Here is a 22,401-nt window from a genome sequence, read left to right as displayed (position 1 = left end):
CATGAGCTCTTCTACATTCATGTATTTCTGGGTGTGATTAAGGAATCTCTACATGTTTAGTAGGGGATTCTTGGCCAAGGGGACCCTAAGGAATCGATCTCTCACTCTAAGGTTTGCAGTAGTGACCTATACTTCTAGATAAAGGTCTCAAACTTGCAAACACTACATATTGAATTTGTGGACGTACTTCTAGATACTTTCTCTAGAATGCTGGCAGATGAACATCAAGCTTGCTACAATCTTAGTGTACTTCTAGCTAGTGTCAAAGTGAGAGATGAATAGGTCAATAAACAATTTCCAACTAGTGGTGGAGCCTGGTCTGAGCCCTGAATACCACATCTGAGCTATCTGGCAGAACGTGGTGGGAAGGCCAAACACATACTAGCCTCTATGGCCCCATGAATAAGCATGAGAGCCTGGAAGCTTTCTATGTGGTCCACAATGTCAGTTGGATCATTGTAGTTTTAGAGGTTCGATGTCTTAAAGTCATTCCAATGTGACTCAGTAATGATTTCAATGGACAAAGGAGAGGGGTGAGCGAATTAGTGAATGTTGGAGGTTTCTACATGGCTTGTCAACTGAGTAATGATGGCATATTGTTCCATGTGAGGTCCTAGACGATCCAACACCAAGGTGCGACGTGGACACCTCATGGGTCTATTGTGTCACAAACCGGCCGTGGAGCGAGATGCCTCAGTTTCGAGTGAGGTAGTGGCCTTGCAATCCATGATGTCAGTAATGTATGTGTGGTCCTGTTGTCTCAATGTAATTGTTCATGTACGTCTCCTCGGGGAGCAAGCTCATGAGTGCTAGTAATCGTTGTTCGAGGAAACCTACTTACCATGGTCTCCCACGTCAGCGACCTACTTGTCAAGGTTTTGGGGTTGGTCCTTTCCATTGAGGGCTTGCTTGTTGGTGTCCGGCAGAGGGTTCTATTTTGGTATTTTCATAGAGGGTTGTCCCATGGTAGCCATGTGTTGTTCCCATGTCTCCATTCGGAGGTTGATACCCTATATGTACTATGTCATCAACTCTTGAAACTTCTAGGCGTCAACCCTTTCTTAGGCCTGTAAAGGGTATTCAAAAATCCAAATTTGAATCCGAGATTTGGCATTATTGAATCAAATTTGGATAATTCAAATCAGATATTCGGTCAAATTCGAATACTATTTTTCTAATGAGTAAATTATCAGAATGAATTCAAATATGCATTGATCTGACTCGATAAATATCCAAACTGATTATATATATATATATATAACTAAAAAATTGGTTAAAAAATAAAAAATAAAAACAATTTTAGAAATTAGAATTGAGAAATGACTCATTTCTCAATGAGAACATTCGAACAGTCGAACCTTATCTCTCTCCAGTCTCCATCTCCTTTTAACTTTCAAGTTTCAAACCCTAACCCTAACCCTATATTCCTCACTTTGTTGTCACTAGAGGTTGCCCGAGCAACCACCATCATTGTCCACCGCACTTCATCTTCCGCGGCTTCACTGCCGCCCAAGAAACCACCATCATCGGCCACCACCCCTCATCCTTCATGGCTCCACCTCTCCTCAGTCTCTCACATCATCTGTCTCTCATATTCTCCTCTATCTCTCACTCTCTCAGTCCACTCATAGGCACAACATCATCGCTGCCTAAGCAACCACCATCACTGGCCACTAACCCTCATCCTCCACGTCTCTGTCTCTCAGTTCTCTCTCATCAATCATCTCTCATCTTCTCCTCTATCACTCACTCTTTTAGTCCACTCAATGACTCAACATCGCCGATCACCACTGCCCAAGCAAGCCACCTTCATTGACGGCAGCATCAGTGATAGCGGCAATCGAATTCGAATCAAATTAAAGATTGGATTTAATAATCAAATTCAAATTCAAATTGAAACATTTGATATCTGTCAAATATTGAATCGAATTTGAATATTAATCTTTATAATTCGTTTTGAATTCTGATCTAGCTAGATTCGACTCGAATTTATCCATTTGTAGGCCTAATCCTATTGTGGTTGTTGAACGGTCTATGGGTGTTTCTTTACTGGCATTGACTTGAGTGTCCTTTCTATTGTGTAAAGTCATGTTGATCACAATAACTGATACTGAAAGTAGTAAGAGATAGAGGTGGCCTTTTAGTCAGTTCCCACAGATGGCACCAATTGATGAGGATCGATCTAGTTGGATCCTAGTGTGAGAGTAAGGAGTGGCATGAACCCTATTTTAGGGCTTGCAAGGGAGAGGATGACAAAGAGCCTGGGTAGTGAACCCAAGCAAGGAAACTCCGATGGTCAAGTTAGTGCCGAGTTGGATGATCTGAAAGAGAACTCTGAGCAAAGAGAGAAAAAGTAAGCTAGTTCTTCTTCCATGACAATGTACCTTGTGAGGGTGAATGTCTCCCCTTTTTATAGAGACAAGGGTTGATCAAGGCAATTTTGAGATTCTTAGAAGCAATGGATCTTGACGACCAAATTCCTATGGGCCCTTGGGAGCGTTCTCTGGATGAGCCACTCATCGTTTTCCTAAGAAGTGGGGATACTCCTACCGTTACCACCAAGTGTTTGACATGCCTCCAAGGATCTTGGAGGCATTAAGTCCCTAGAAATGCATCCCTCGTGCTGATGTGGCAGGTTGGACATATGTGGCTGGAGTACCGATTTGGTGCCTGGGCCTTCTGATGTCTTGTGGTGTTCGAGGAGGTATCGTGGCCTAGGTTGATCTTCTTTGAGTGATGTTAGCATTTGATATCTTGTCTTGTGTGTGACATGTTTTGTCACAGGGAGAGCATTGATACAAACCTCAAACTCAGGTGACTTATGATAATAAGATACTGTTAGAGAACTCAGAGTTTGGTTTTCGTGGAGGACCCTCCGACAATTGAATTAGCAAGGAGTTAGAGATACGGACAAGCTGAAAATCTTGCTAAGTAAGCAATATGTGCCGAGGTAGGTGGAGTGTAGTGAGAGTTGTGAATGAGAGGGGAGAGACCTGTACCTCGGGAAGAGTGCACTATTTATAGAAAAGGTGCCTCAATCGAGGGACTAAAAGACACTCTAATTGGCTTGAGAGCTTTGCCCAAAATGGCTACCATTAGTCTCCTTATTACTTAGCCATCAATCATTCATTGTTTGATTATTAGCTTATTGTTGACATGTAGCTGATAGTGTGTGATCTAGTTGCTCCCTGCTAGAAGGTGACTCAAAGGCTGAGGTGGCTAGTTCGTTAGGTTGACCTACAAAGAGACAATATAAGAGTGGTCGGGTTTCTTTACCTGGGGTGGGCACTATGATGCTTAAGTTAGTGAGTTGGAGTTTAAGGAGAGAGCTATAGAGCAACATAGCTAGTCAGAGAGCTGAATCGCACATACCTTCTCTGAGGAAGGGGGTGCCTTTATATAGGCATAAGGAGCTGGAGCTTCCTGTAATGTGGTCGAGATTCCTAGGAAACCGCACCCAACAACTGCAGAGGAAATCTCTTGGTAGGATATGTTATCCTTACAAAGGGATAAGGTCAACTCCGATGTGGACGATATGGATAGTTGGACCTAACAGTCGAGCATTACGATCCAGGAGAAGTCGGAGGTAATAACTCAATCAAAGGGGGAGATCCGGCAGGTTGCTATTTGGACTCAGGTTAGGTCAGCAGAAGCATGTCGATTTTCATGCTTACATGGTGCAAAGGTGTCGGCCAACTGTTCAGAGATGCTACGTGCCATGTGATATCATTAGAAGACCAAATTACCCCTCATCAATTGCCCCCCACTCCTGAGTATGGGGTGGTCAATATGATGAGGGAGTAGCTATGGCTTAAGGTGATTTGGTTTGTTCTTCATTTTGGTTTGATCAATGCCCAAGAGAGGGTCGGTTCAATTGGTTTAGCTTAGGTGTGAAGTAACATACAAGGAATGCGGACGTCTTGCAACTATTAGGTCGCGCAGACGTAAAAAATGTGCTAAATTTATTTTACCTTGGAAAATGAACCATCACACCCTTGCAAACCATTGGATCCCACTGATCTCAACCGTTCATAACTTGGTCACCCTTCTATAAATAGGGCCCTTAGGGGCCCCTTTTTCCTTGTCCCTGTCTGAAGTTTTTTGGTGAGGTCGTGGAGCTTGGCTCGTTGTAGTGCTTAGCTCTTACTTGAGTGTTCAATGTCATTTGTTAGGTTAGTCTTCTTCTTTCTAGGTGAGTCACTTTCCCTTCGTTTTGTTTTCTTTCATAATATCTAGTAGTGAGTCCAAGGAAGAGGGGGGTTCAGCCCGTTGAGCCGAGGAAGGGTCCTCAATTTGGTCCATTTAAACTTTCCACTGATAATGTCTATGAGCTCACCACTAGATATAGAATCCCAAATGAGTTCAGCTATTTTCTTCCTCTAGAGGGCTACCCGTGGGATTGTAGGGATGATTTGATAGCCGTCTTTGAGGAGGGCTTAAAGGTAGGTCTTCATTTCCCTCTTCATCCCTCGATTCCCAAGGTGTTAAATTACTATAACATAAATTTAGATCAACTCCACCCCAATTCCATCAAAACCCTGGTTGATACTATTTCTTTCTGTCACCACATTGGCTTCCCTTTAGACGTAAAGACCTTTGCCAGCTTGTGCCAAATAAAGAAGAATCCTTCAAGCACTATGGGTATTTTTAGTTACTATCTATCATACCAACCTAAATGTAAATTTTTGAATGACTTCCCTTCCAAGGTAATAGCCCACAAGAAGAAGTTCTCCTTTCTTGACCAGAATGGCATATGGTCGTTCCAAATGACCTAGAGAGAGGGAATAAGGGACTCAGAAGAGGACATTCTAAGTGAGTGGCTGCAGGCAAGGGTGCAGGTCCTAGTGGACTGAAAGTCCATGCTAAGTGAGTTTTTGGCTGAGGAGAAGCTGATCTAGGCTGGGCTGAATCCTTTGGGTAGCTCATCACCTCAGGCATGGCTATTTTCTTTTTCTTTCTTTCATATGGTTCAACTCATCCTTGAATTATTTTATTGTGCAAGATACATGTCGGGCATGCTAACTCTTGGACTATTTGAGGCAATGACGAAGAAGAAGAGGAAGGTAACTCACTAGGAGTCACATCGAGTATCAGCTCTAGAGACAGTGGCACAAGCTGTGGAAGTCATACCCATTGTTGACCTAGTCGAGGGAGACCAACCTGAGAGAACCTCACCAAAGCTTGAGGTTGTTGGGGTATCCAAGGAGTGCCCTCTACCACCTGAGACTGAGGCAGGCGCCTACACTGATCCCAAGGAGAGGTACTGAAGGGATAGGAAATCCATCACATGGATGCCCAAAGATTGCGGAATAAGGGGCAAATTTAAAAATTTTTCTCTCCATTCAACTGGGAATCAAATTCCCTATTTAGAAAATCATATTTTCAAAGATCATTCTTGAACTATAAACTGAACCAAAAGGAGTAGGGAGGGATAATACCTGATACAGAGAAGCAGTATCTCCCAATGGAGGTGTTCACGCCCAAGGAAGGATCCAAAATCTGCTCCCACTGAAGATGGCACAGTGTAGGGTGGAGCAGAATCAACAATGTTCTTCCAAAAGGACTTGACCCTTCACAAGAATCAACTGGATGGCTTGTGAATACAACTCCCACCAATGGGAGTTGCTAACACAAATCATATTTGGATTAGAAGTCCCTTTAAGTGATAAGGGATAACCCTTATCTTATCTACAGATTAGATCAGCCATCTCCTAATCTAATTAGGAGGTTTCTAGATCTAAATCTCATTTAGATCTTGGACTCTCTAAGTGGATAGGGTCTGTGCCCAATCCTATAAGCTGATCCATCTCAGAATTCGCCCCTTAAGTGACTAATCAAATTAGCCCAATTTGAAATGGGCTTAAGGCCCATTTATGGTTGTGTATTCATTTAGCCATCCAAACTGCTGCCTAGTTGGGCTTCCTTGTATGGCGTGGGACCCAAACATTGATCTACACATCAGCCACATGGGTTTAGCCCAGCCTTTGTTACAAGGCCTGGCCGAATACACTATTATGGATAGTGCACCCCTTAAAACCCATCAGATGGGCTCTATGGGACCAACACTTACCCTAAGTGGTCCCTGGGCCAAGCCACTTTGTAACGCCCAGGGACTGTGGGCAGATGCAAGATTAGCCCATCAGGTATTATCCTCAATGGTCTTACACTTAACCTCTCAGCCCATAATGATCATACACTGCCCGACAAGAGAGGACCTCTCCCTCGGCTGCAAAGAACAGTGTTGCACTCTCTGCTTATATGGATCCCGGGAATTAAAGCCTTTTGCAAATCATTTTGAAACCATAATATATATACTCTAATATCTCAAATAAAATATATTTTGCAAAAACAAATCTCAACGATTGAAATTGGCTGCCGGTAGTCTTGGTTTCCATCAGTGAGAGTGCATCCCCGATCATTACCTTTGTCTGACAAAGGGGCTGATCCTGTCACTATGATCACCCATGAAGATGAATTCTCAGACTGTCCCAACATAGCAAGGTTTTGACTCCCGCTAAGGATCTCACTGATTGGTACATCAAAGACAGCCCAATCCGACACCTAGTGCAGTATCATAATCGAGTCTAGGAGTCGGGTATAACTTTCCAGTTTTGCCCATTAATCTACAAGGTCCAGAGCAATACTAGAAATCTGGTCCAGTTCAAAGATTCAATTAATCCTACACTGTATGTGCCTAGGGTCTCACCCCGGTAGCTGAGACAAGCCACCCCAACCGACTTGGTGGAACCACAGTGTCAGCCTTGCCAGGATACCGACCCACTGGCTGTGAACATTCTAAACTAACACGAGTCTCATTAAGTGTCCAGTTTAAGGGTATTACATAGAAACATACCGAGGGAACATGAATCAAATATGCACTTTTATTCATTTACAATAAACTCATAAAGTACATCATTTTGATTGAAGCTAAGGGCATACAAAACTGTCTAACAGCTCCCACTTGCACTTAGGTCCAATCAGGTACTAACAGATGTCCCATGCTTTCCACGTGTTTCTCAAACACTTTCTGTGATAGTGGCTTAGTCAATGGGTCTACCACATACTCCACTGATGCTACCTCTTAACATCATTCTCCCGTAGGTCTAGTGTTGTCACACAACAATGGAATGGGTGATGTGCTGAATTATAAATTCAGGAATGAACTCCTTCATTCATAAGTCAGCCTCACTTACGGCAATGCGTTCGGCCTGGGTTGTGGACTATTAATTTGCTACTTAGGACCCTTGTTTGCGGACATTCAGAAAATAACACACGATCCTATCATGAAAATATATCCAGATGTAGACTTTCTATCATCTGGATCCAACTGAAAATTGACCTTTGTATACCCTTGGATCTGTAGTGAGCTACCATCGAATACTAGACAAAACTCTTTTGTCCTTCAAAGGTACTTAAGTATATTTTTCACAGCAGTCCAGAGCTCCTGCCTTGGGTTGGCCTGAAATCTGTTTACTACACTCACTGCCTGAGCAATGTCAAAATGAGTGCACAACATGGCATACATGATGCTCCCTACGGCAGAGGCATAGGGAACACCTTTCATGCCATCAATCTCCTCAGAAGTCTTGGGAGACATCTTCTTGGAGAGAGTGACTCCATGCCTGAAAGGAACATTTTCTTTCTTGGAGTTCTCAATGCTGTATCTTTTGACTATTTTGTCAATGTAAGCAGATTGGGATAATCCTATTATCCGCTTCGATCTATCACTATAGAGTCGAAAACCCAGTATATAGAAGGCTTCTCCAAGATCTTTCATGGAGAATTGTTGTGAAAGCCATACTTTCACTGTAGTCAACATCCCTACATCATTCCCAATTAGTAGAATGTCATCTACATATAGAACCAAGAAGGTAACCTTATCTCCATTGTACTTCCTGTAAACACAGGGTTCATCCGGATTCTACTCGAAGTCAAACGATTTGATAGTAGAGTCAAATTGGATATTCCAACTTCTAGAAGCTTGCTTAAATCCATAAATGGATCTATTGAGTTTACATACCATGTTTTCCTGACCCGCAGCTATGAAACCTTGCGGCTGCAGCATATAGATATCTTCAGTAAGATCTCCATTCAGGAATGCAGTTTTGACATCCATCTGCCAAATCTCATAATCATGGTATGCTACTACAGCTAGCAGGATCCTAATGGATTTAAGCATGGCCACAGGCGAAAAGGTTTCCTCATAATCGATGCCCTCTTTCTGAGTGTACCCTTTTGCCACCAGATGAGCTTTGAAGGTCTCAACCTTACCATCGGGGCCCTTCTTCCTCTTGTAAATCCATTTGCAACCAATTGCTTTTACCCCGAAAAGCAGATCTACTAGAGTCCAGACTCCATTGGTCTCCATTGAGTCCATCTCTGCTCTCATGGCCTCCACCCACTTCTGGGAATCTATGTCCAACATTGCTTCCGCGTAAGTCATAGGATCCTCCTCACTAGTCAAGGTTTCCACCAGGTAACTATCCTGGTCATAACTATAACGGACTGGTCGTCTGGATACCCGAGTGGATCTTCTAGGTTGGTCACTACCTAGAACTTGTGGGACATCTTTCATTGCTCCTAAGATCTCCTCATCAAGAACAATTTCCTGACGATGGGTGTCCAGGATGTAATCGGTCTCCAAGAATTGGGCATTTCAACTGCAGAACACTTTCTACTCACTTGGGTCATAGAAAAGGTAACCTACAGAGCCTTTTGGGTAGCCTACAAATAGGCAATGGCTGGTCTTGGATTCCAACTTGTCTGCACTCATTCTTTTCACGTGTTCTAGACAACCCCAAATCTTCAAGTGTCTGACACTTGGTTTCTTTCCGGTCCAAAGTTCATATGGAGTGTTCGAAACCAATTTGGTTGGAATCCAATTCAGCATGTAAATCGTAGTCTTTAATGCGTAACCCCAAAAAAATGTGGGTAGCTCTGAGTGTATGAGAAGCGATCGAACCATATCCAATAAAGTCCCATTCCTCCTCTCTGAAACACCGTTAAGTTATGGTGTAGCAGGAGGAGCTAATTGTGATACAATCCCATGTCCTATAAGTAGTCCCTGAATTCGTTAGAGAGATACTCGCCACCTCAATCAGATCAAAGGGCTTTAATTTCTCTCCCTAACTGTTTCTCGACCTCATGTCTAAACTCTTTGAACTTTTCAAAGGATTCAGACTTGCGTCTCATTAGGTACATGTAACCATATCGTGAGAAATCATCTGTGAAGGTGATGAAATGCACATGTTGATTCCATGTCCTAACATTCAGGGGACCACATACATCAGTATGTATTAGGTCAAGTGTGCTTGTACATCTTTCAAGCTTACCGTTGAATGGTCGTTTTCGTCATCTCGCCTTATAGGCAATGCTCACAGGTGGGAAGATCTTCTACAGTTAGAAAATCCAAAGGACCATCCTTTACCAACCTTGTAATTCGGTCAACACCGAAGTGGCCAAGTCGGTAATGCCACAGACACGTGGGATTAATAATATCACAGGCCTTCTTCTTGGGGATTTCAGCCGACGTAGTTTCAGTTATGTTAGTTTCTAGAGAATGATGTAGAACATAGAGACCGTTCTCCAGTTCCCCATATGCGATGAATCTGTTATTTCTTTTAATAATAATCGTATTACTAAAGAAGACATAATAACCATATGCACACAGTTTTGAAATAGAAATCAAATTTCTCCTTAAATTTTGTACATAAAGACAATCTTTCAGTACAATAGTTCCTTCTCTAAAAAATAACTCCACGGTTCCTATGGCCACGGTTGCAACAGTTATAGTAGTCCCCAAGTAGAGAGTGACTTCTCCTTCACTCAGCCTTCTGCTTACCTTGAACAGTTATAGTAGTCCCCTAGTTTCAACAAACATAGCTATAGGCTCATCCTTTCTAATCAATTCTTTGGCTCTTTACAACATATTGCTGAGCTCTTGCAAGCTGACATTCAGCTTGTTCATGTTATAGTTCATGATGAACGGATTAAAGGAAGGAGGCAAAGAATTAACGATAGCATCTATCTGGGTCGCAAGGTCCAGCCCGGATCCAAGAGCCTCCAGTTCGTTGATGTATCCCATCATCCGAAACAATGGTCGTGAACTTGTTGGCCCTTGGACATTTGTGCGGTCATGAACTGTTTCAAGACCTTTTGTCGAGTAGAACGATTCTGCTCTTCATACATCGTCTTGAGACTGTCCAATATGTCCTTGGCGAGTTCGATCTGATCGAACTGTCTTTGTATTGGGTTGTCCAAGGAGGCAATGATGCAACACCGGGCAAGGGAGTTTTTATCCTCCCATTCCTGATAGTCTCTCCTTTGGGCCTCAAAAGCTCTGTCACCCGGACGTTCTGGGGCAGGATTCTTTGCCACTTTGTCCAGTTTTTTAGAAGGTAAGACCAGGATAAGGTTCCTATACCAGTCGGCATAGTTTGGGCCCTTAAGCTTGTTGTCGTCAAGAAGCTTTGCAAATGATCTGTTTGCCATTTTCTGATAAAAGAGCAAACATCAGCCCACAACCTAATTTGATTCATGTTCATTTCATAGATATGGATTTTAATCTACGATCCATTTCCATTTATACATCTCTGAGATTTCCCTCCTTTCTCAGTGATGGAGACTACGGGTTGTCTCTGGAAATGTGGGAAATCAAATAGGGTGCATGGAGCCAACTGTTTCAGCTGCATTACCCCACCACCTTTCTATGAAGGATCACATCCACTCATCATATGAGTTTTCCCTTTGGCCTCTGTCAAACAAGGTTTAGAGCCATTTTCAGGTAAACATTTCTATCTAGTGAGTGCTTACCCATCATATTCGTGAATGCCAAGGTACCGTGAGAGAGTTCTCATTTTCTGGTGAAGCCCCTCCCACATCGATCTATGACACCCCTATCATCTTATGAAACACTTAGACAAGCCCAACAGCAAATGTATAGCCCATTTTCTGGTGTGTTTCCTCATTACTAAAGGACCCATCCTCATGCTAATGATGGAAGGCCTTTAGAGAGTTCATCATATAAATCTCCCTATCACGTGCACTCATATTAGCTGGAGGGAACAATTATTACGCCCTAGTTTGATTTAGGTCAAACCAAAGTGGCTCCCACTAACTTTCATAAAGCTAGATTTTGGTGGGTCTTAAATCGGCTAGGGTTCCGCACATAACCTCTTGATGAGGTGTAGGGCCCACCACTAAGGGAGGTCATCCAATGACCAAAAGGGACACCATGGCAATGATGTGCATTCAGCCATGGTGTGCGCAAGAGCCACTGTCGAATGAGCATGGGCCAAGCACTTATGGCCCATGCACGCAACACATCACACATCCAAACATCTCATGCAGGGATAAATTGATCCAATCAATTAATTATCTATAAGGCCCATTGGAAGCCCGTTAAAAAACCATAATATTAACCATTAATATTATCTAGATATATGGGTTGAATTAGGGTTACCCAGTTCGGCCCATATAGCTTTATCCTTTGAAGTGGGCTTTTAGCAAGTTTTAACTATTTAAAACTGGGCCTTTACAAGTTGGGCCGAATTAACCATTTAATTAAATATCAATCCTCAGGCCCATTAGTAGTAAAATTAGGGCTGATTTTCAGCCTTGATTAAACCCTAGATTTGGTCCAAACAATTTGAACCAATCTTGGTTCGAATGGGTCTAGGGTTTGATCTTTAATTAAATCTTTAATTCAAGAAAATAATCTAAAATTAAATAACTGATAAAAGAAAATCAAGAATCAGTTAAATAGGGTTGTTCGCACACTCCATCCTACAAAACATAGGTTAGGTCACATATTGCAGTTTCACAAACTGCAAATCGCAGATAGCGAATGTCCCATTTGCAAAATCTCCTTCTCTAGGAATTCTCCCTTTCTGCGCCGCCATCTTCGATGCAAAATAAAATTAAATAGAAATCCTATTTCTATTAATAATTACATCAGATTGAATGCCTATACATTGAGTCTAAAAATTAAAAAAAAAAATTATTTACAGACCAAATGTAATAAATAAATCAAGAAACTACAAATCTTGCAGTTCTTCCCGCGCAAATCAAGAATTCGATCTCCTATTGTACGAACAGCCCATAAATCAAGAAAATCATATAGAACTATTCTAAACAATAATCAGATTTATATAAAATTAATTTCAGATTATTTGCCCATCAATTTTGGGAACAAATTTCCCAAAACCCATATCTGCGCAAATTGGGTAGAATGCCTTCTCCTTATTTGCGTAGGTTCAGATCTGAAATAGAATCGTTCAAGATTTGACCCATGGCTCTGATACCACTGAAGGGATAGGAAATCCATCACATGGACACCCAAAGATTGTGGAATAAGGGGCAAATTTCAAAAATTCTTCTCTCCCTTCAACTGGGAATCGAATTCCCTATTTAGAAAATCAGATTTTCAAAGATCATTCTTGAACCATAAACTGAACCAGATCTGAACCAAAAGGAGTAGAGAGGAATAATACCTGATACAGAGAAGCAGTATCTCCCAATGGAGGTGTTCACGCCCAATGAAGGATCCAAAATCTACTCCCACTGAAGATGGCGCAGTGCAGGGTGGAGCAGAATCAACAGTGTTCTTCCAAAAGAACTTCACCCTTCACAAGAATCAACTGGACGGCTTGTTAATACAACTCCCACCAATCTTTTCTCCAAAAGATTGGTATCAAGATCAAATCTTGATTTCTCCCAAGAACTAGAGATCGAACTGCTGTAGATGGCAGCTGCAGGAAGGAGGCAGCAAGAGAGTATTTGTAGGGTGCAGAATTCTCTCTTCTAGTAATCTCAGCTCTGAAGACAAGGATCTCTGGATTGCATTGCATGTCTAAAGGCTACCGCCCCCTCTTCCTTTTAATAGACTTAAAGGGATCAGCTCCTAATCCCATTAGGAGTTGCTAACCCAAATCATATTAGGAGGTTTCCATATCTAAATCTCATTTAGATCATAGACTCTCTAAGTGGATAGACTTTGGGCCCAATCCTATCAGCTGATCCATCTCAGAATTCGCCCCTTAAACGACTAATCAAATTAGCCCAGTTCGAAATGGGCTTAAGGCCCATTTATGGTTATGTATTCATTTAGCCTTCCAAACCTCTGCCTAGTTGGGCTTCCTTGTATGGCGTGGGACCCAAACATTGATCTACACATCAGCCATATGGGTTCAGCCTAGCCTTTGTTACAAGGCCTGGCCGAATACACTATTATGGATAGTGCACCCCTTAAAACCCATCAGATGGGCTCTATGGGACCAACACTTACCCTAAGTGGTCCCTGGGCCAAGCCACTTTGTAACACCCAGGGACTGTGGGCAGATGCAAGATTAGCCCATCAAGTATTATCCTCAATGGTCTTACACTTAACCTTTCAGCCCATAATGATCATACACTGCCCGACAAGAGAGGACCTTTCCCTCGGCTGCAAGGAACAGTGTTGCACTCTCTGCTTATATGGATCCTGGGAATTAAAACCTTTTGCAAATCATTTTGAAACCATAATATATATACTTTTATATCTCATATAAAATATATTTTGCAAAAACAAATCTCAACGATTGAAATCGGCAGCCGGCAGTCTTGGTTTCCATTAGTGAGAGTGCATCCCCGATCATTACCTTTGTTTGACAAAGGGGCTGATCCTGTCACTATGATCACCCACTGAGATGAATTCTCAGACTGTCCCAACATACCCAGGTTTTGACCCCCGCTAAGGATCTCACTGATTGGTACATCACAGACAGCTCAATCCGACACCTAGTGCAATATCATAATCGAGTCTAGGGGTCGGGTGTAACTTTCCAGTTTTGCCCATTAATCTCCAAGGTCCAAAGCAATACTGGAAATCTGGTCCAGTTCAAAGATTCAATTAAACCTACATTGTATGTGCCTAGGGTCTCACCCAGGTAGCTGAGACAAGCCACCCCAACCGACTTGGTGGCACCACAGTGTCAGCCTTGTCAGGATAGGTCTCCCTAGACCGACCCACTGGCTGTGAACATTCTAAACTAACACGAGCCTCATTAAGTATCCAGTTTAAGGGTAATACACAGAAACATACCAAGGGAACATGAATCAAATATGCACTTTTATTCATTTACAATAAACTCATAAAATACATAATTTTGATTGAAGCTAAGGGCATCAAAAACTGTCTAACGGGTACACCATTATGGATTTCTGGACTGCCTTGTTGAGGAGTAAAGAGGTTGTCCTTCCTAACGAAGTCACAAGGCTTCGCGAGCCGTACTCCACTGAGCTTGGAGGGATGCTCTATGCGTTGCCTTATGGTGGTACATCCTAACCTTCCCTGTATCATTCATTCTAAAATTCATTCTATACTTATTCCCTTTGCTTTTTCTACAAGCAAACACTTTGGCCCACTCTTTGCTAGGGCAAGCTGAGAGTCATTTAGCAAGGACCTAGGTAGCCGAGGAGGAGGCAATGGAATACCAATCCTGAGTTAAGCGGGCTGTTCACCTCATTGATGAACTAAATGATGAGTTGGTGATTGAGTGAGGACACAAGGCAGACCTGGCGAAGGAGGTTGAGAAACTAACTAAGGAGATTGAGCACAAAAAGGGCAAGCTCTCTAAACAGTAGTTGAAGTTCCTTGAAGACGTCCATGCAACCGAGGACCATGTAGTTGCCAAATTCCATACCTCACCTGGCTACATACAAGAGAGGGAGGATTTCGGGTCTAGTGCCTTTCATCAGGGGTTCAAAATCTGTTGCATTTTGGTGGCCAAGGTGTGCCCTAAATTCGACCTTAGCCAGCTTATGTCCTCGACATGCACCACCGAGATGATGGGTCAGGTTAAACAAGAACCTGACTCCAATGAAGAAGATGATGTTGATGCAGTCAGTGTCAAAGTGGATAGGGAAGTAGATGATGATGAAAGAGATGATGGGGAAGACGATCCCCAAGATATTCAATTTCTTTGCCTCTTTTCTAGGCCCTTCTATACATACATGTTGTATACTAACACTTTGAGCTCGGTTTTCTGATTTTTTTTAAGTACTCTTCTCTTTCTTAATGAAATCAAATTTCTATGTATACTATGCCCCACCATGTATTTTCAGTTGTTAGAAAATAGGTCGTCTCAAAAACCTTCAATGTTACTAAGGTGACCATGTGCATGAATTACCTAGGTGCCAAAGCGACTAGACTTGTAATCTTGGATAAGTCAAAACATTGTTGAGGTATCGAACTGCCGACATGTCTCGAGGTTGGCATAGGGGGCCTTAAAGAAAATAGTGGTTTGGCTTCCCCTTATGCATATTTTAGCCAAGTGTTCATAGGTCGGCTAGACCAGATCGCCAGGGTGGGTGGTCTTATCTTCATACTTAGTAAAACCTAGTAGCTTTACAGACGTAGCTTTAAACTTTTGAACTTCTCCATAAGTAATACCTCCTTAGGTTATCCACATTCCATGCACAAGGTTCCTACCTCCCTACTAGTGTCTTGAGCCCATACGTGCCTTCACCGATCACTTTGAGAACTCTATAGGGGTCTTCCCAATTCGGACCTAGCTTTCCTACGCCAGGCTCAGGGACCATAACCTTCCTGAGTACTAGGTCGCTAACTCTAAATTGGCGTCTCTTAACTCGGGCGTTATAGTACCAAGCTACCCGCTGTGGGTATGCTATGGTATGAATGTAGGTCAAGTCACAGAGCTCTTCCACCAAGTTGAAGTTAGTCCGCAGATCATCCTCATTGGCCTCCTTATCATACGTCTCGGACTGCAAGGTCGGCACCTCGATCTTAGTTGAAATTATAGCCTCAATCTCGTATGTTAGATTAAAATGTGTTTCCCTAGTTTCCATCTTGATAGTAGTTCGGTAGGCCCATAGGACACTGAGAATCTCATCCACCCATGAACCTTTAGCTCAAGAGAGTCGAGATTTAAGTCCACGAAGTATTGCCATGTTCGTCACTTCATCCTAACTATTTTCTTGGGAGTGGGCTACTGAGGTGAAGTTCTATTGTATACCCACCTTGGTGTACCAATTCTAGAACTTGATATCCTCGAACTACTTCCCATTGTCCGAGATCAATATCTTAGGGAGTCTGAGTCTATAGACGATGCTCTTCTAGAAGAAGTTATACACAATCCAAGCTGTGATGGATACCAGTGGCTCAGCCTCCACCCACTTCATAAAGTAATCAACCACAATGACCAAGAACCTCCTCTGCCCGGTCACAAGTGGAAAGGGATCGAGGATATCTATTCCCCATTGAGCGAAGGGCCATGGGCTAGTGAGGTACCTTAGGTCGGCAGCAGGATGATGTAGTATGTTGGTGTGCCACTAACACTTATCACATTTTTGAACTAGTTCTAGTGCATCCGCTTTGAACATGGGCCAATAATAGCCTTATCGCAGCGTTTTTTGGGTGAGTGCCTTGCCCCCCAAGTGTCCCCCATAGAGATGTTCATCGATCTCACGTAAAACCTAGTTCGCTTCAAATCGGTGCAAGCAACGCAGGTAGGAGAGAGTGAATGACCTGTGGTACAGCTGATCACTTATGATTACGTAGCAAGTTGACTACTGCTCTACCCTCTGAGCTGCATTACGCTTTGATAGTAGGGTATCGTGGCACAAATAGTCAACAAGCAAATCCATCTTGCTCGACTCTGCTGCCAAAATGGAAGTGACCTCTTTTGCCACCCTTTCTATACCAGGGCATGGTAAGTCGTCTATGTAGACTGTTCTCTTCGTGGAATTTGTTCCACTGGTCAGCTTCAAGAGCGCATCGGCCTCGGTGTTCTCTGACCTTGGGATCTGCTGGATGTACCAAGAGTGGAAGTTAGGTAAAAGCTCTATAACCTTGGCTAGGTAGGCCGACATGGTAGGCTACCGGGTCTCATACTCTCCACTCACTTGGTTGATGACCAATTGTGAGTCATTACACACTACGAAATGCTTTGCACTGACCTCTTTCGCCAGCGATAACCCCGGCTATCAACGTCTCATATTCAACTTCATTGTTCAAGGCTCCAAATGTGAACCGGAGGGCATACTCCAGCTTTACCTCACTAGGTCTATAGAAGATTAGTCCAGCCTCGCTTCCACGCTGGTTGGATGATCCGTCCACATGGAGGATCTAGGGTTCCTCATCCCAGGTTGGGACAAGAGTCACATTGGCTGATGCCTCCGAGGTGGTCACGAGCTCGGCAACCTCAACGGTTGGCGTGCTAAACGTACACACGGTAATGAAGTTGGCTAGGATTTGAGCCTTAATTGTTAGGCGTGGCTCAAACCAGATATTGAACTCACTGAGCTCAATTGCCCATTTTGTTAGTCTGCCGAGACCTCAAGCTTTTGAAGGACTTATCTAAGAGGTCCATCAGTCAAGACTATTACACTGTGGGCCTGAAAATAAGGTCACAATTTCCAGGCTGCTAGAACCAGTGAGAAAGGCTAGGTTCTCTGTGTTTGGATACTTAGTATCTATGGCGTACAGGACTTTTCCCATGTAATAAACAGGTCATTGCACCTTATCTACTTCATGAAGAAGAACTGAGCTGACTACCTCATCACTCACAGAGAGGTAGAGTTTGAGCTCGTCCCTGGTTCCAGCCTAGTTAACATAGGTGATTAACAGAGGTAGCTCTTGAGCTCATGGAAAGTGAGTTGGCATTCTTCGGTTCACTCAAAGTCTTGGTTTTTCTTTATGGCTTTGAAGAATGGAAGGCACCACCTAGCCAACTTAGACATAAACCAGTTTAGGGCAGTGATCTGACTTGTTAGCCTTTGTACTTCTTTTATTGTCTTGGGAGGTTGCACATCTAGGATGGCCTCAATTTTGTCCAACTTGGCTTTGATTCCATGTTAGTCCACTATGTACCCGAGGAATTTGCCCAACGTGACCTCGAAGACACATTTGTTCAAGCTGAGTTTCATGTTATATTTTCTCAAAATATTAAAAACACAGTTCATGTCAGAAATTAAATAACTTGAGAATTGATTTTTTACTACCATATCATCAACATAAGCTTCAATCTTCTTTCCAATTAAATCAGAAAAAATTTTGTTCACAAGGCATTGGAAGGTCACTCCAGCGTTTTTTAAACTAAAGGGCATAACTTTATAATAGTACAAGCCCAGTTCGATTACAAATGTTGTTTTTTCTCCGTTGGCTGCATCTATCTGGATTTGGTTGTAAACAGAGTATGCATCCATGAAACTCAACAGCCCGAACCCCAAGGTCGCGCCTACCAAGTGGTCAATTCTTTGGAATGGCTTTGTTGAGGTTGGTGTAGTCAATGCACATGTGCCACTTGCTGTTGGCTTTCTTCACTAGCAATGGGTTGGCAATCTAGCTTGGATATTTAACCTCTCTAACGAAGTCTACTGCGAGGAGCTTCCCAACCTCCTCATCTACTATCCTCCACCTCTCTTAGGCAAGGTTCCTTTTTCTTTACCGGACTGGTCTAACTAAAGAGTCAACATTTAATTTATGAGTTATGACAAAGGGATCTATGTCGGGCATTTTTACTACCGACCAAGCAAAAAATGTATAAATTTATAAATAAAAAGCTTACTAGATTAGAGCACAATGGTTTGGTGAGGCAAGCCCCAATCTGCACTGTCTTCTCGGGATCAATATTTGATACTAGCTCCAGGATGGTCCTCCATGGGGCGAGCTCACTCATTGGTGTTCTCTAGGGGTGGCTCTAGATCAATGTCGATGGCCTATTTTCCTTTGCCCTTTAGGGTGGCCACATAGCATTTGTGAGACTCAAGTTGATCACTTCACACCACTTCTACTCTGTAAGAGGTCAGGATTTTCATCGCCATATAATAGGTTGATAGCAACGCTCAGAGGGCATGTAATACAGGTTGGCCCAAAATGGCATTGTAGGGTGAGGGGGTCGCAACCACCAGGAAGTCATCATCAAATTGTTTTGATTTGGCGGTGAGCCCGCTGTCACTAGCACCCTCACCTGCCCTAAGGGTTGGACTACTTTGCTAAAGCCAACCAAGGCAAGGTCAGCTGGCTATAGCTCTTTTCTATCTAGATCCATCTGCTTGAATGCTTCCAAGAAGATGATGTCATCCGAGCTTCCAAAGTCAACCAGAATTCGTCTTACCTCGAAGTCATTTATCAGCAGCTTGACTACAATGGTGTCATCATGCGGATACTATATCCTATGAACGTCATCCTCAGTGATGAAGTAAATTACCTCTTCACGTCTCTATGCTCGAGCTCCCAGACTGAATTCCAGCCCATTGAGGTGGTGCATCCTACTACTATGGACCCACCCGTGATCATGTTGATGACACCACAAATGAGCCGGTCTACCGATGGTGGGTCATCGGGAGGCTAGTCCCCGTCTCTGTTATGATCCCTACTCGACTGAGTTGTGTCTATGTGGCCTTCTCTGGGTTGCTCTGTAGGTCGGTTTCTATCTTCCCTTTTAATGAACTGCTTCAGATATCCTCAGCGGATCAGCTCCTCGATTTCATCCTTAAGGTTGTGGCAGTTCTCGATGTTGTGGCTGATGTCCCGTTGAAAGTGGTAGTAATTGTTGGGGTTTCTATTAGTAGGGTCCCCTCTCATCCAAGGTGGCCATCTGACATACTTGGCCATTTTTATTTGCATTAATATTTCCCCCCTTTTTGCATTTAGTGTGGTGTAGTTTTTGTTCTAGACGGGGGGAGTGTGTGAATGTTATCCAAAAGATCGGATACCTCGGCGAGGAGACCACCTTTTATGTGGTGATATGCTATGCCGGTTCTGGGGAGACCTGTTGCGTCTTGGTGATTTGCTTTTTTTATGTTGCTTATTGGTCCCCAACTCTTCTTTTGTCCTCTTATGCTTGTTGTTCAACTCTAACCAGGATCCAAGCGCCTCTTCGGCATTTGTAAACTTGGCCGTTTGGTTAAGGAACTCCTCCATCGAGGCCAAATGCTGTTGAGTGTTGTAGTGAGTTGGACAGCCAGGTCAAGATTAAGAATTTGTAAGTGCTTCAGGTTGAATATTTTGAGGTAGTCTTGGAGCTTTTCATCTGACCACTAGACAACATTCAATAGGCAGGCCATCAACTTTGGGAACCTCTTACTTGTCGCAAAGTGCATGGTGAATAGGTCAGTGAATTGATTCCAACTTCTTATTGATCCCGCAGCCAATCAAAGTACCACATCCGAGTTGTGCCCCGGAAGGTGGTTGGGAAAGCCATACAAAGGCTTGAATCATTTTCCCCATGTAGTTTCATCAGGTCCTAAAAACTACCAAGATGATTGATGGGGTTAATAGTCCCGTCATAGGATTCCAGACTGGAGGATATGAAGTCTTTGGGTTGCGGGGCTATGAGGATCTCAGTAGCCAACGGCAAGGTGTGGGACATGGACTGAGCCAGTGAGTTGCCGATCTGGCTGACTTCCTTTTTCTCATCTTGTTTCCTCCCTTCTTCATTAGCATTTGGAGTGAGGTGGCTCCTTCCTGTGGCATAGTGTGTACGTCTATGGCGCCTCCTTCAGGACCCTTCAGTCGAGCTAGTGGCCTCGGTCCCAATTGCTACTGTGGGACAACTCAGTTCTTCCACCGGGACCTAGTTCTGGCCATCAAAGTGACGAGGAGGGCCAGGAACTAGGTTTTGATTCTGGTTGGCGGGCTGTTGATTCTGATTCATCTCAACATTCAAATTGTGGCCAGCATTTTGGTTTTGTTGTTGTTGATGCGGTTGTTGTTGTTGTTGCTACATCCAAACCAGGGTAGAAATCATTTTGCACACGTCCTCATTTGTAAGTCCATTCCTTAGATGTATTGCACCAACTCGTTGAATTGGCGTACATCGATCCCAATAGGAACCACTGAGGGCTCAACTAGAGGGAGAGGCACATTCACTTGGTGTAGGGGAAAGGTGGTGTTTGGCATAACAGGGATGCCTGGCAAGGCCAGGGGGATTGTGAATTGTTTAATAGTTACAGAGGGGACTTTAGGGTGTACCACAAGCTGGTCATGCCCCTCTGTGACTGAGTTGTTGATGGGTGCGTTGCTTAAAGATGCCATTTGGAGATGTGGATGTAAGATCACGGCTTTATACAATCTTCCCACAGACAGCGCCAAATGATAGTGTATGATCCGATTGCTCCCTTCTGGAAGGTGACTCGGACGCTGAGGTGGCTAGTTCGCCGGCTAGACTTGCAAAGAGACGATGTAAGAGTGTCCAGGTTGCTTTACTCGGGGTGGGTACTTTGATGCTTAAGTTAGCGAGCTAGAGTTTTAGGAGAGAGATAGAGAGCAAGATAGCTAGTCTGAGAGCTGAATCACACATACATTATCTGAGGAAGGTATAGGCATAAGGATCCAGGAGCTTCCAGTAATGTGGCCGAGATTCCCGAGAAACCACGCCCAACAAGTCCAAAGGAAATATCTCGGCTGGATATGTTATCCTTACAAAGGGATAAGGTCAACTCCGATGCAGACAATGCGAATAGTCGGGCCTAATGGTCAAGCGTTACAATCCTAGAGAAGTTGGAGGCTATAACTCACTCAAAGGGGGAGATCTGGCAGGTCGCTAGCTGGACTCAAATCAGGTCAGTAGAAGGTTAACTTTCGTGCTAACCTAGCATCTTGTCGGGACTGGGGTAGTCCGGTGGAAGCAAATCGCACCATACACCGGCCAAGGATCCCATCTAGTTGTCCGTAGTTTGGCTTATCGGGTTGGCCCCAAGGTTATTGAAGTATCCGAGGTGATCTGCTTACGTGGTGATAAGGTGTCAGCCAATTCTTCCAAGATGCTATGTATCATGATATCATTGGAGGACTAAATTACCGCTCATCGATAGCCATTACTAAGAGTCATCGTGATCGACAGTTTAGTGAAATTCCCATCCCCTAGCATTGGACCATGTGGCCTCTTCCTATTGGGCATCACAATCTGACTATATCATCTCCATCCTTGGCTGCTCTTATTTTTCCACTACAACTGGGTTCGCATGAGCTGAAGACAATATTTTGCAAAGCGGGCTGGTTACCCAACCGCGTTGTAACACGTATGCACCCGTGTTAATATTTGAAATTAACAGAAGAGAAACTCCCCTCTCCGTTACTTTTGCTTTCTATATAAGTTAATTAAAAAAACAAATAACCCCACTTCTCCTCCCCCGTTAAATGCATTTCCTGCTTCAGCAAGAACACTCATGTGGCTAAACAATGGGAGCAAATCCATCATATAAAATTAAATATTGCAAACTGTTACTACTCTTGTGAAGTGTGAACAATGACAAACAAAAATAAATAAAGAAAAAAAAAAGAGAAGACTGGGAGAGTAAAAGGGAAAGAATTAGGGCTCAAGAATTAGATATGGCTCTGTTTCTAATTTTTTGAATTAGGTTTTCTATGGTTGGACCTCTCTAAGACAACGGTTAGAT

This window comes from Nelumbo lutea, chromosome 3, assembly GCF_056320005.1.
Source record: "Nelumbo lutea isolate HS-2025 chromosome 3, American lotus-T2T, whole genome shotgun sequence".
Classification (NCBI taxonomy): Eukaryota; Viridiplantae; Streptophyta; class Magnoliopsida; order Proteales; family Nelumbonaceae; genus Nelumbo; species Nelumbo lutea.
The sequence above is the reverse complement of the archived record's forward strand: the minus strand, read 5'-3'. Positions refer to the sequence as shown.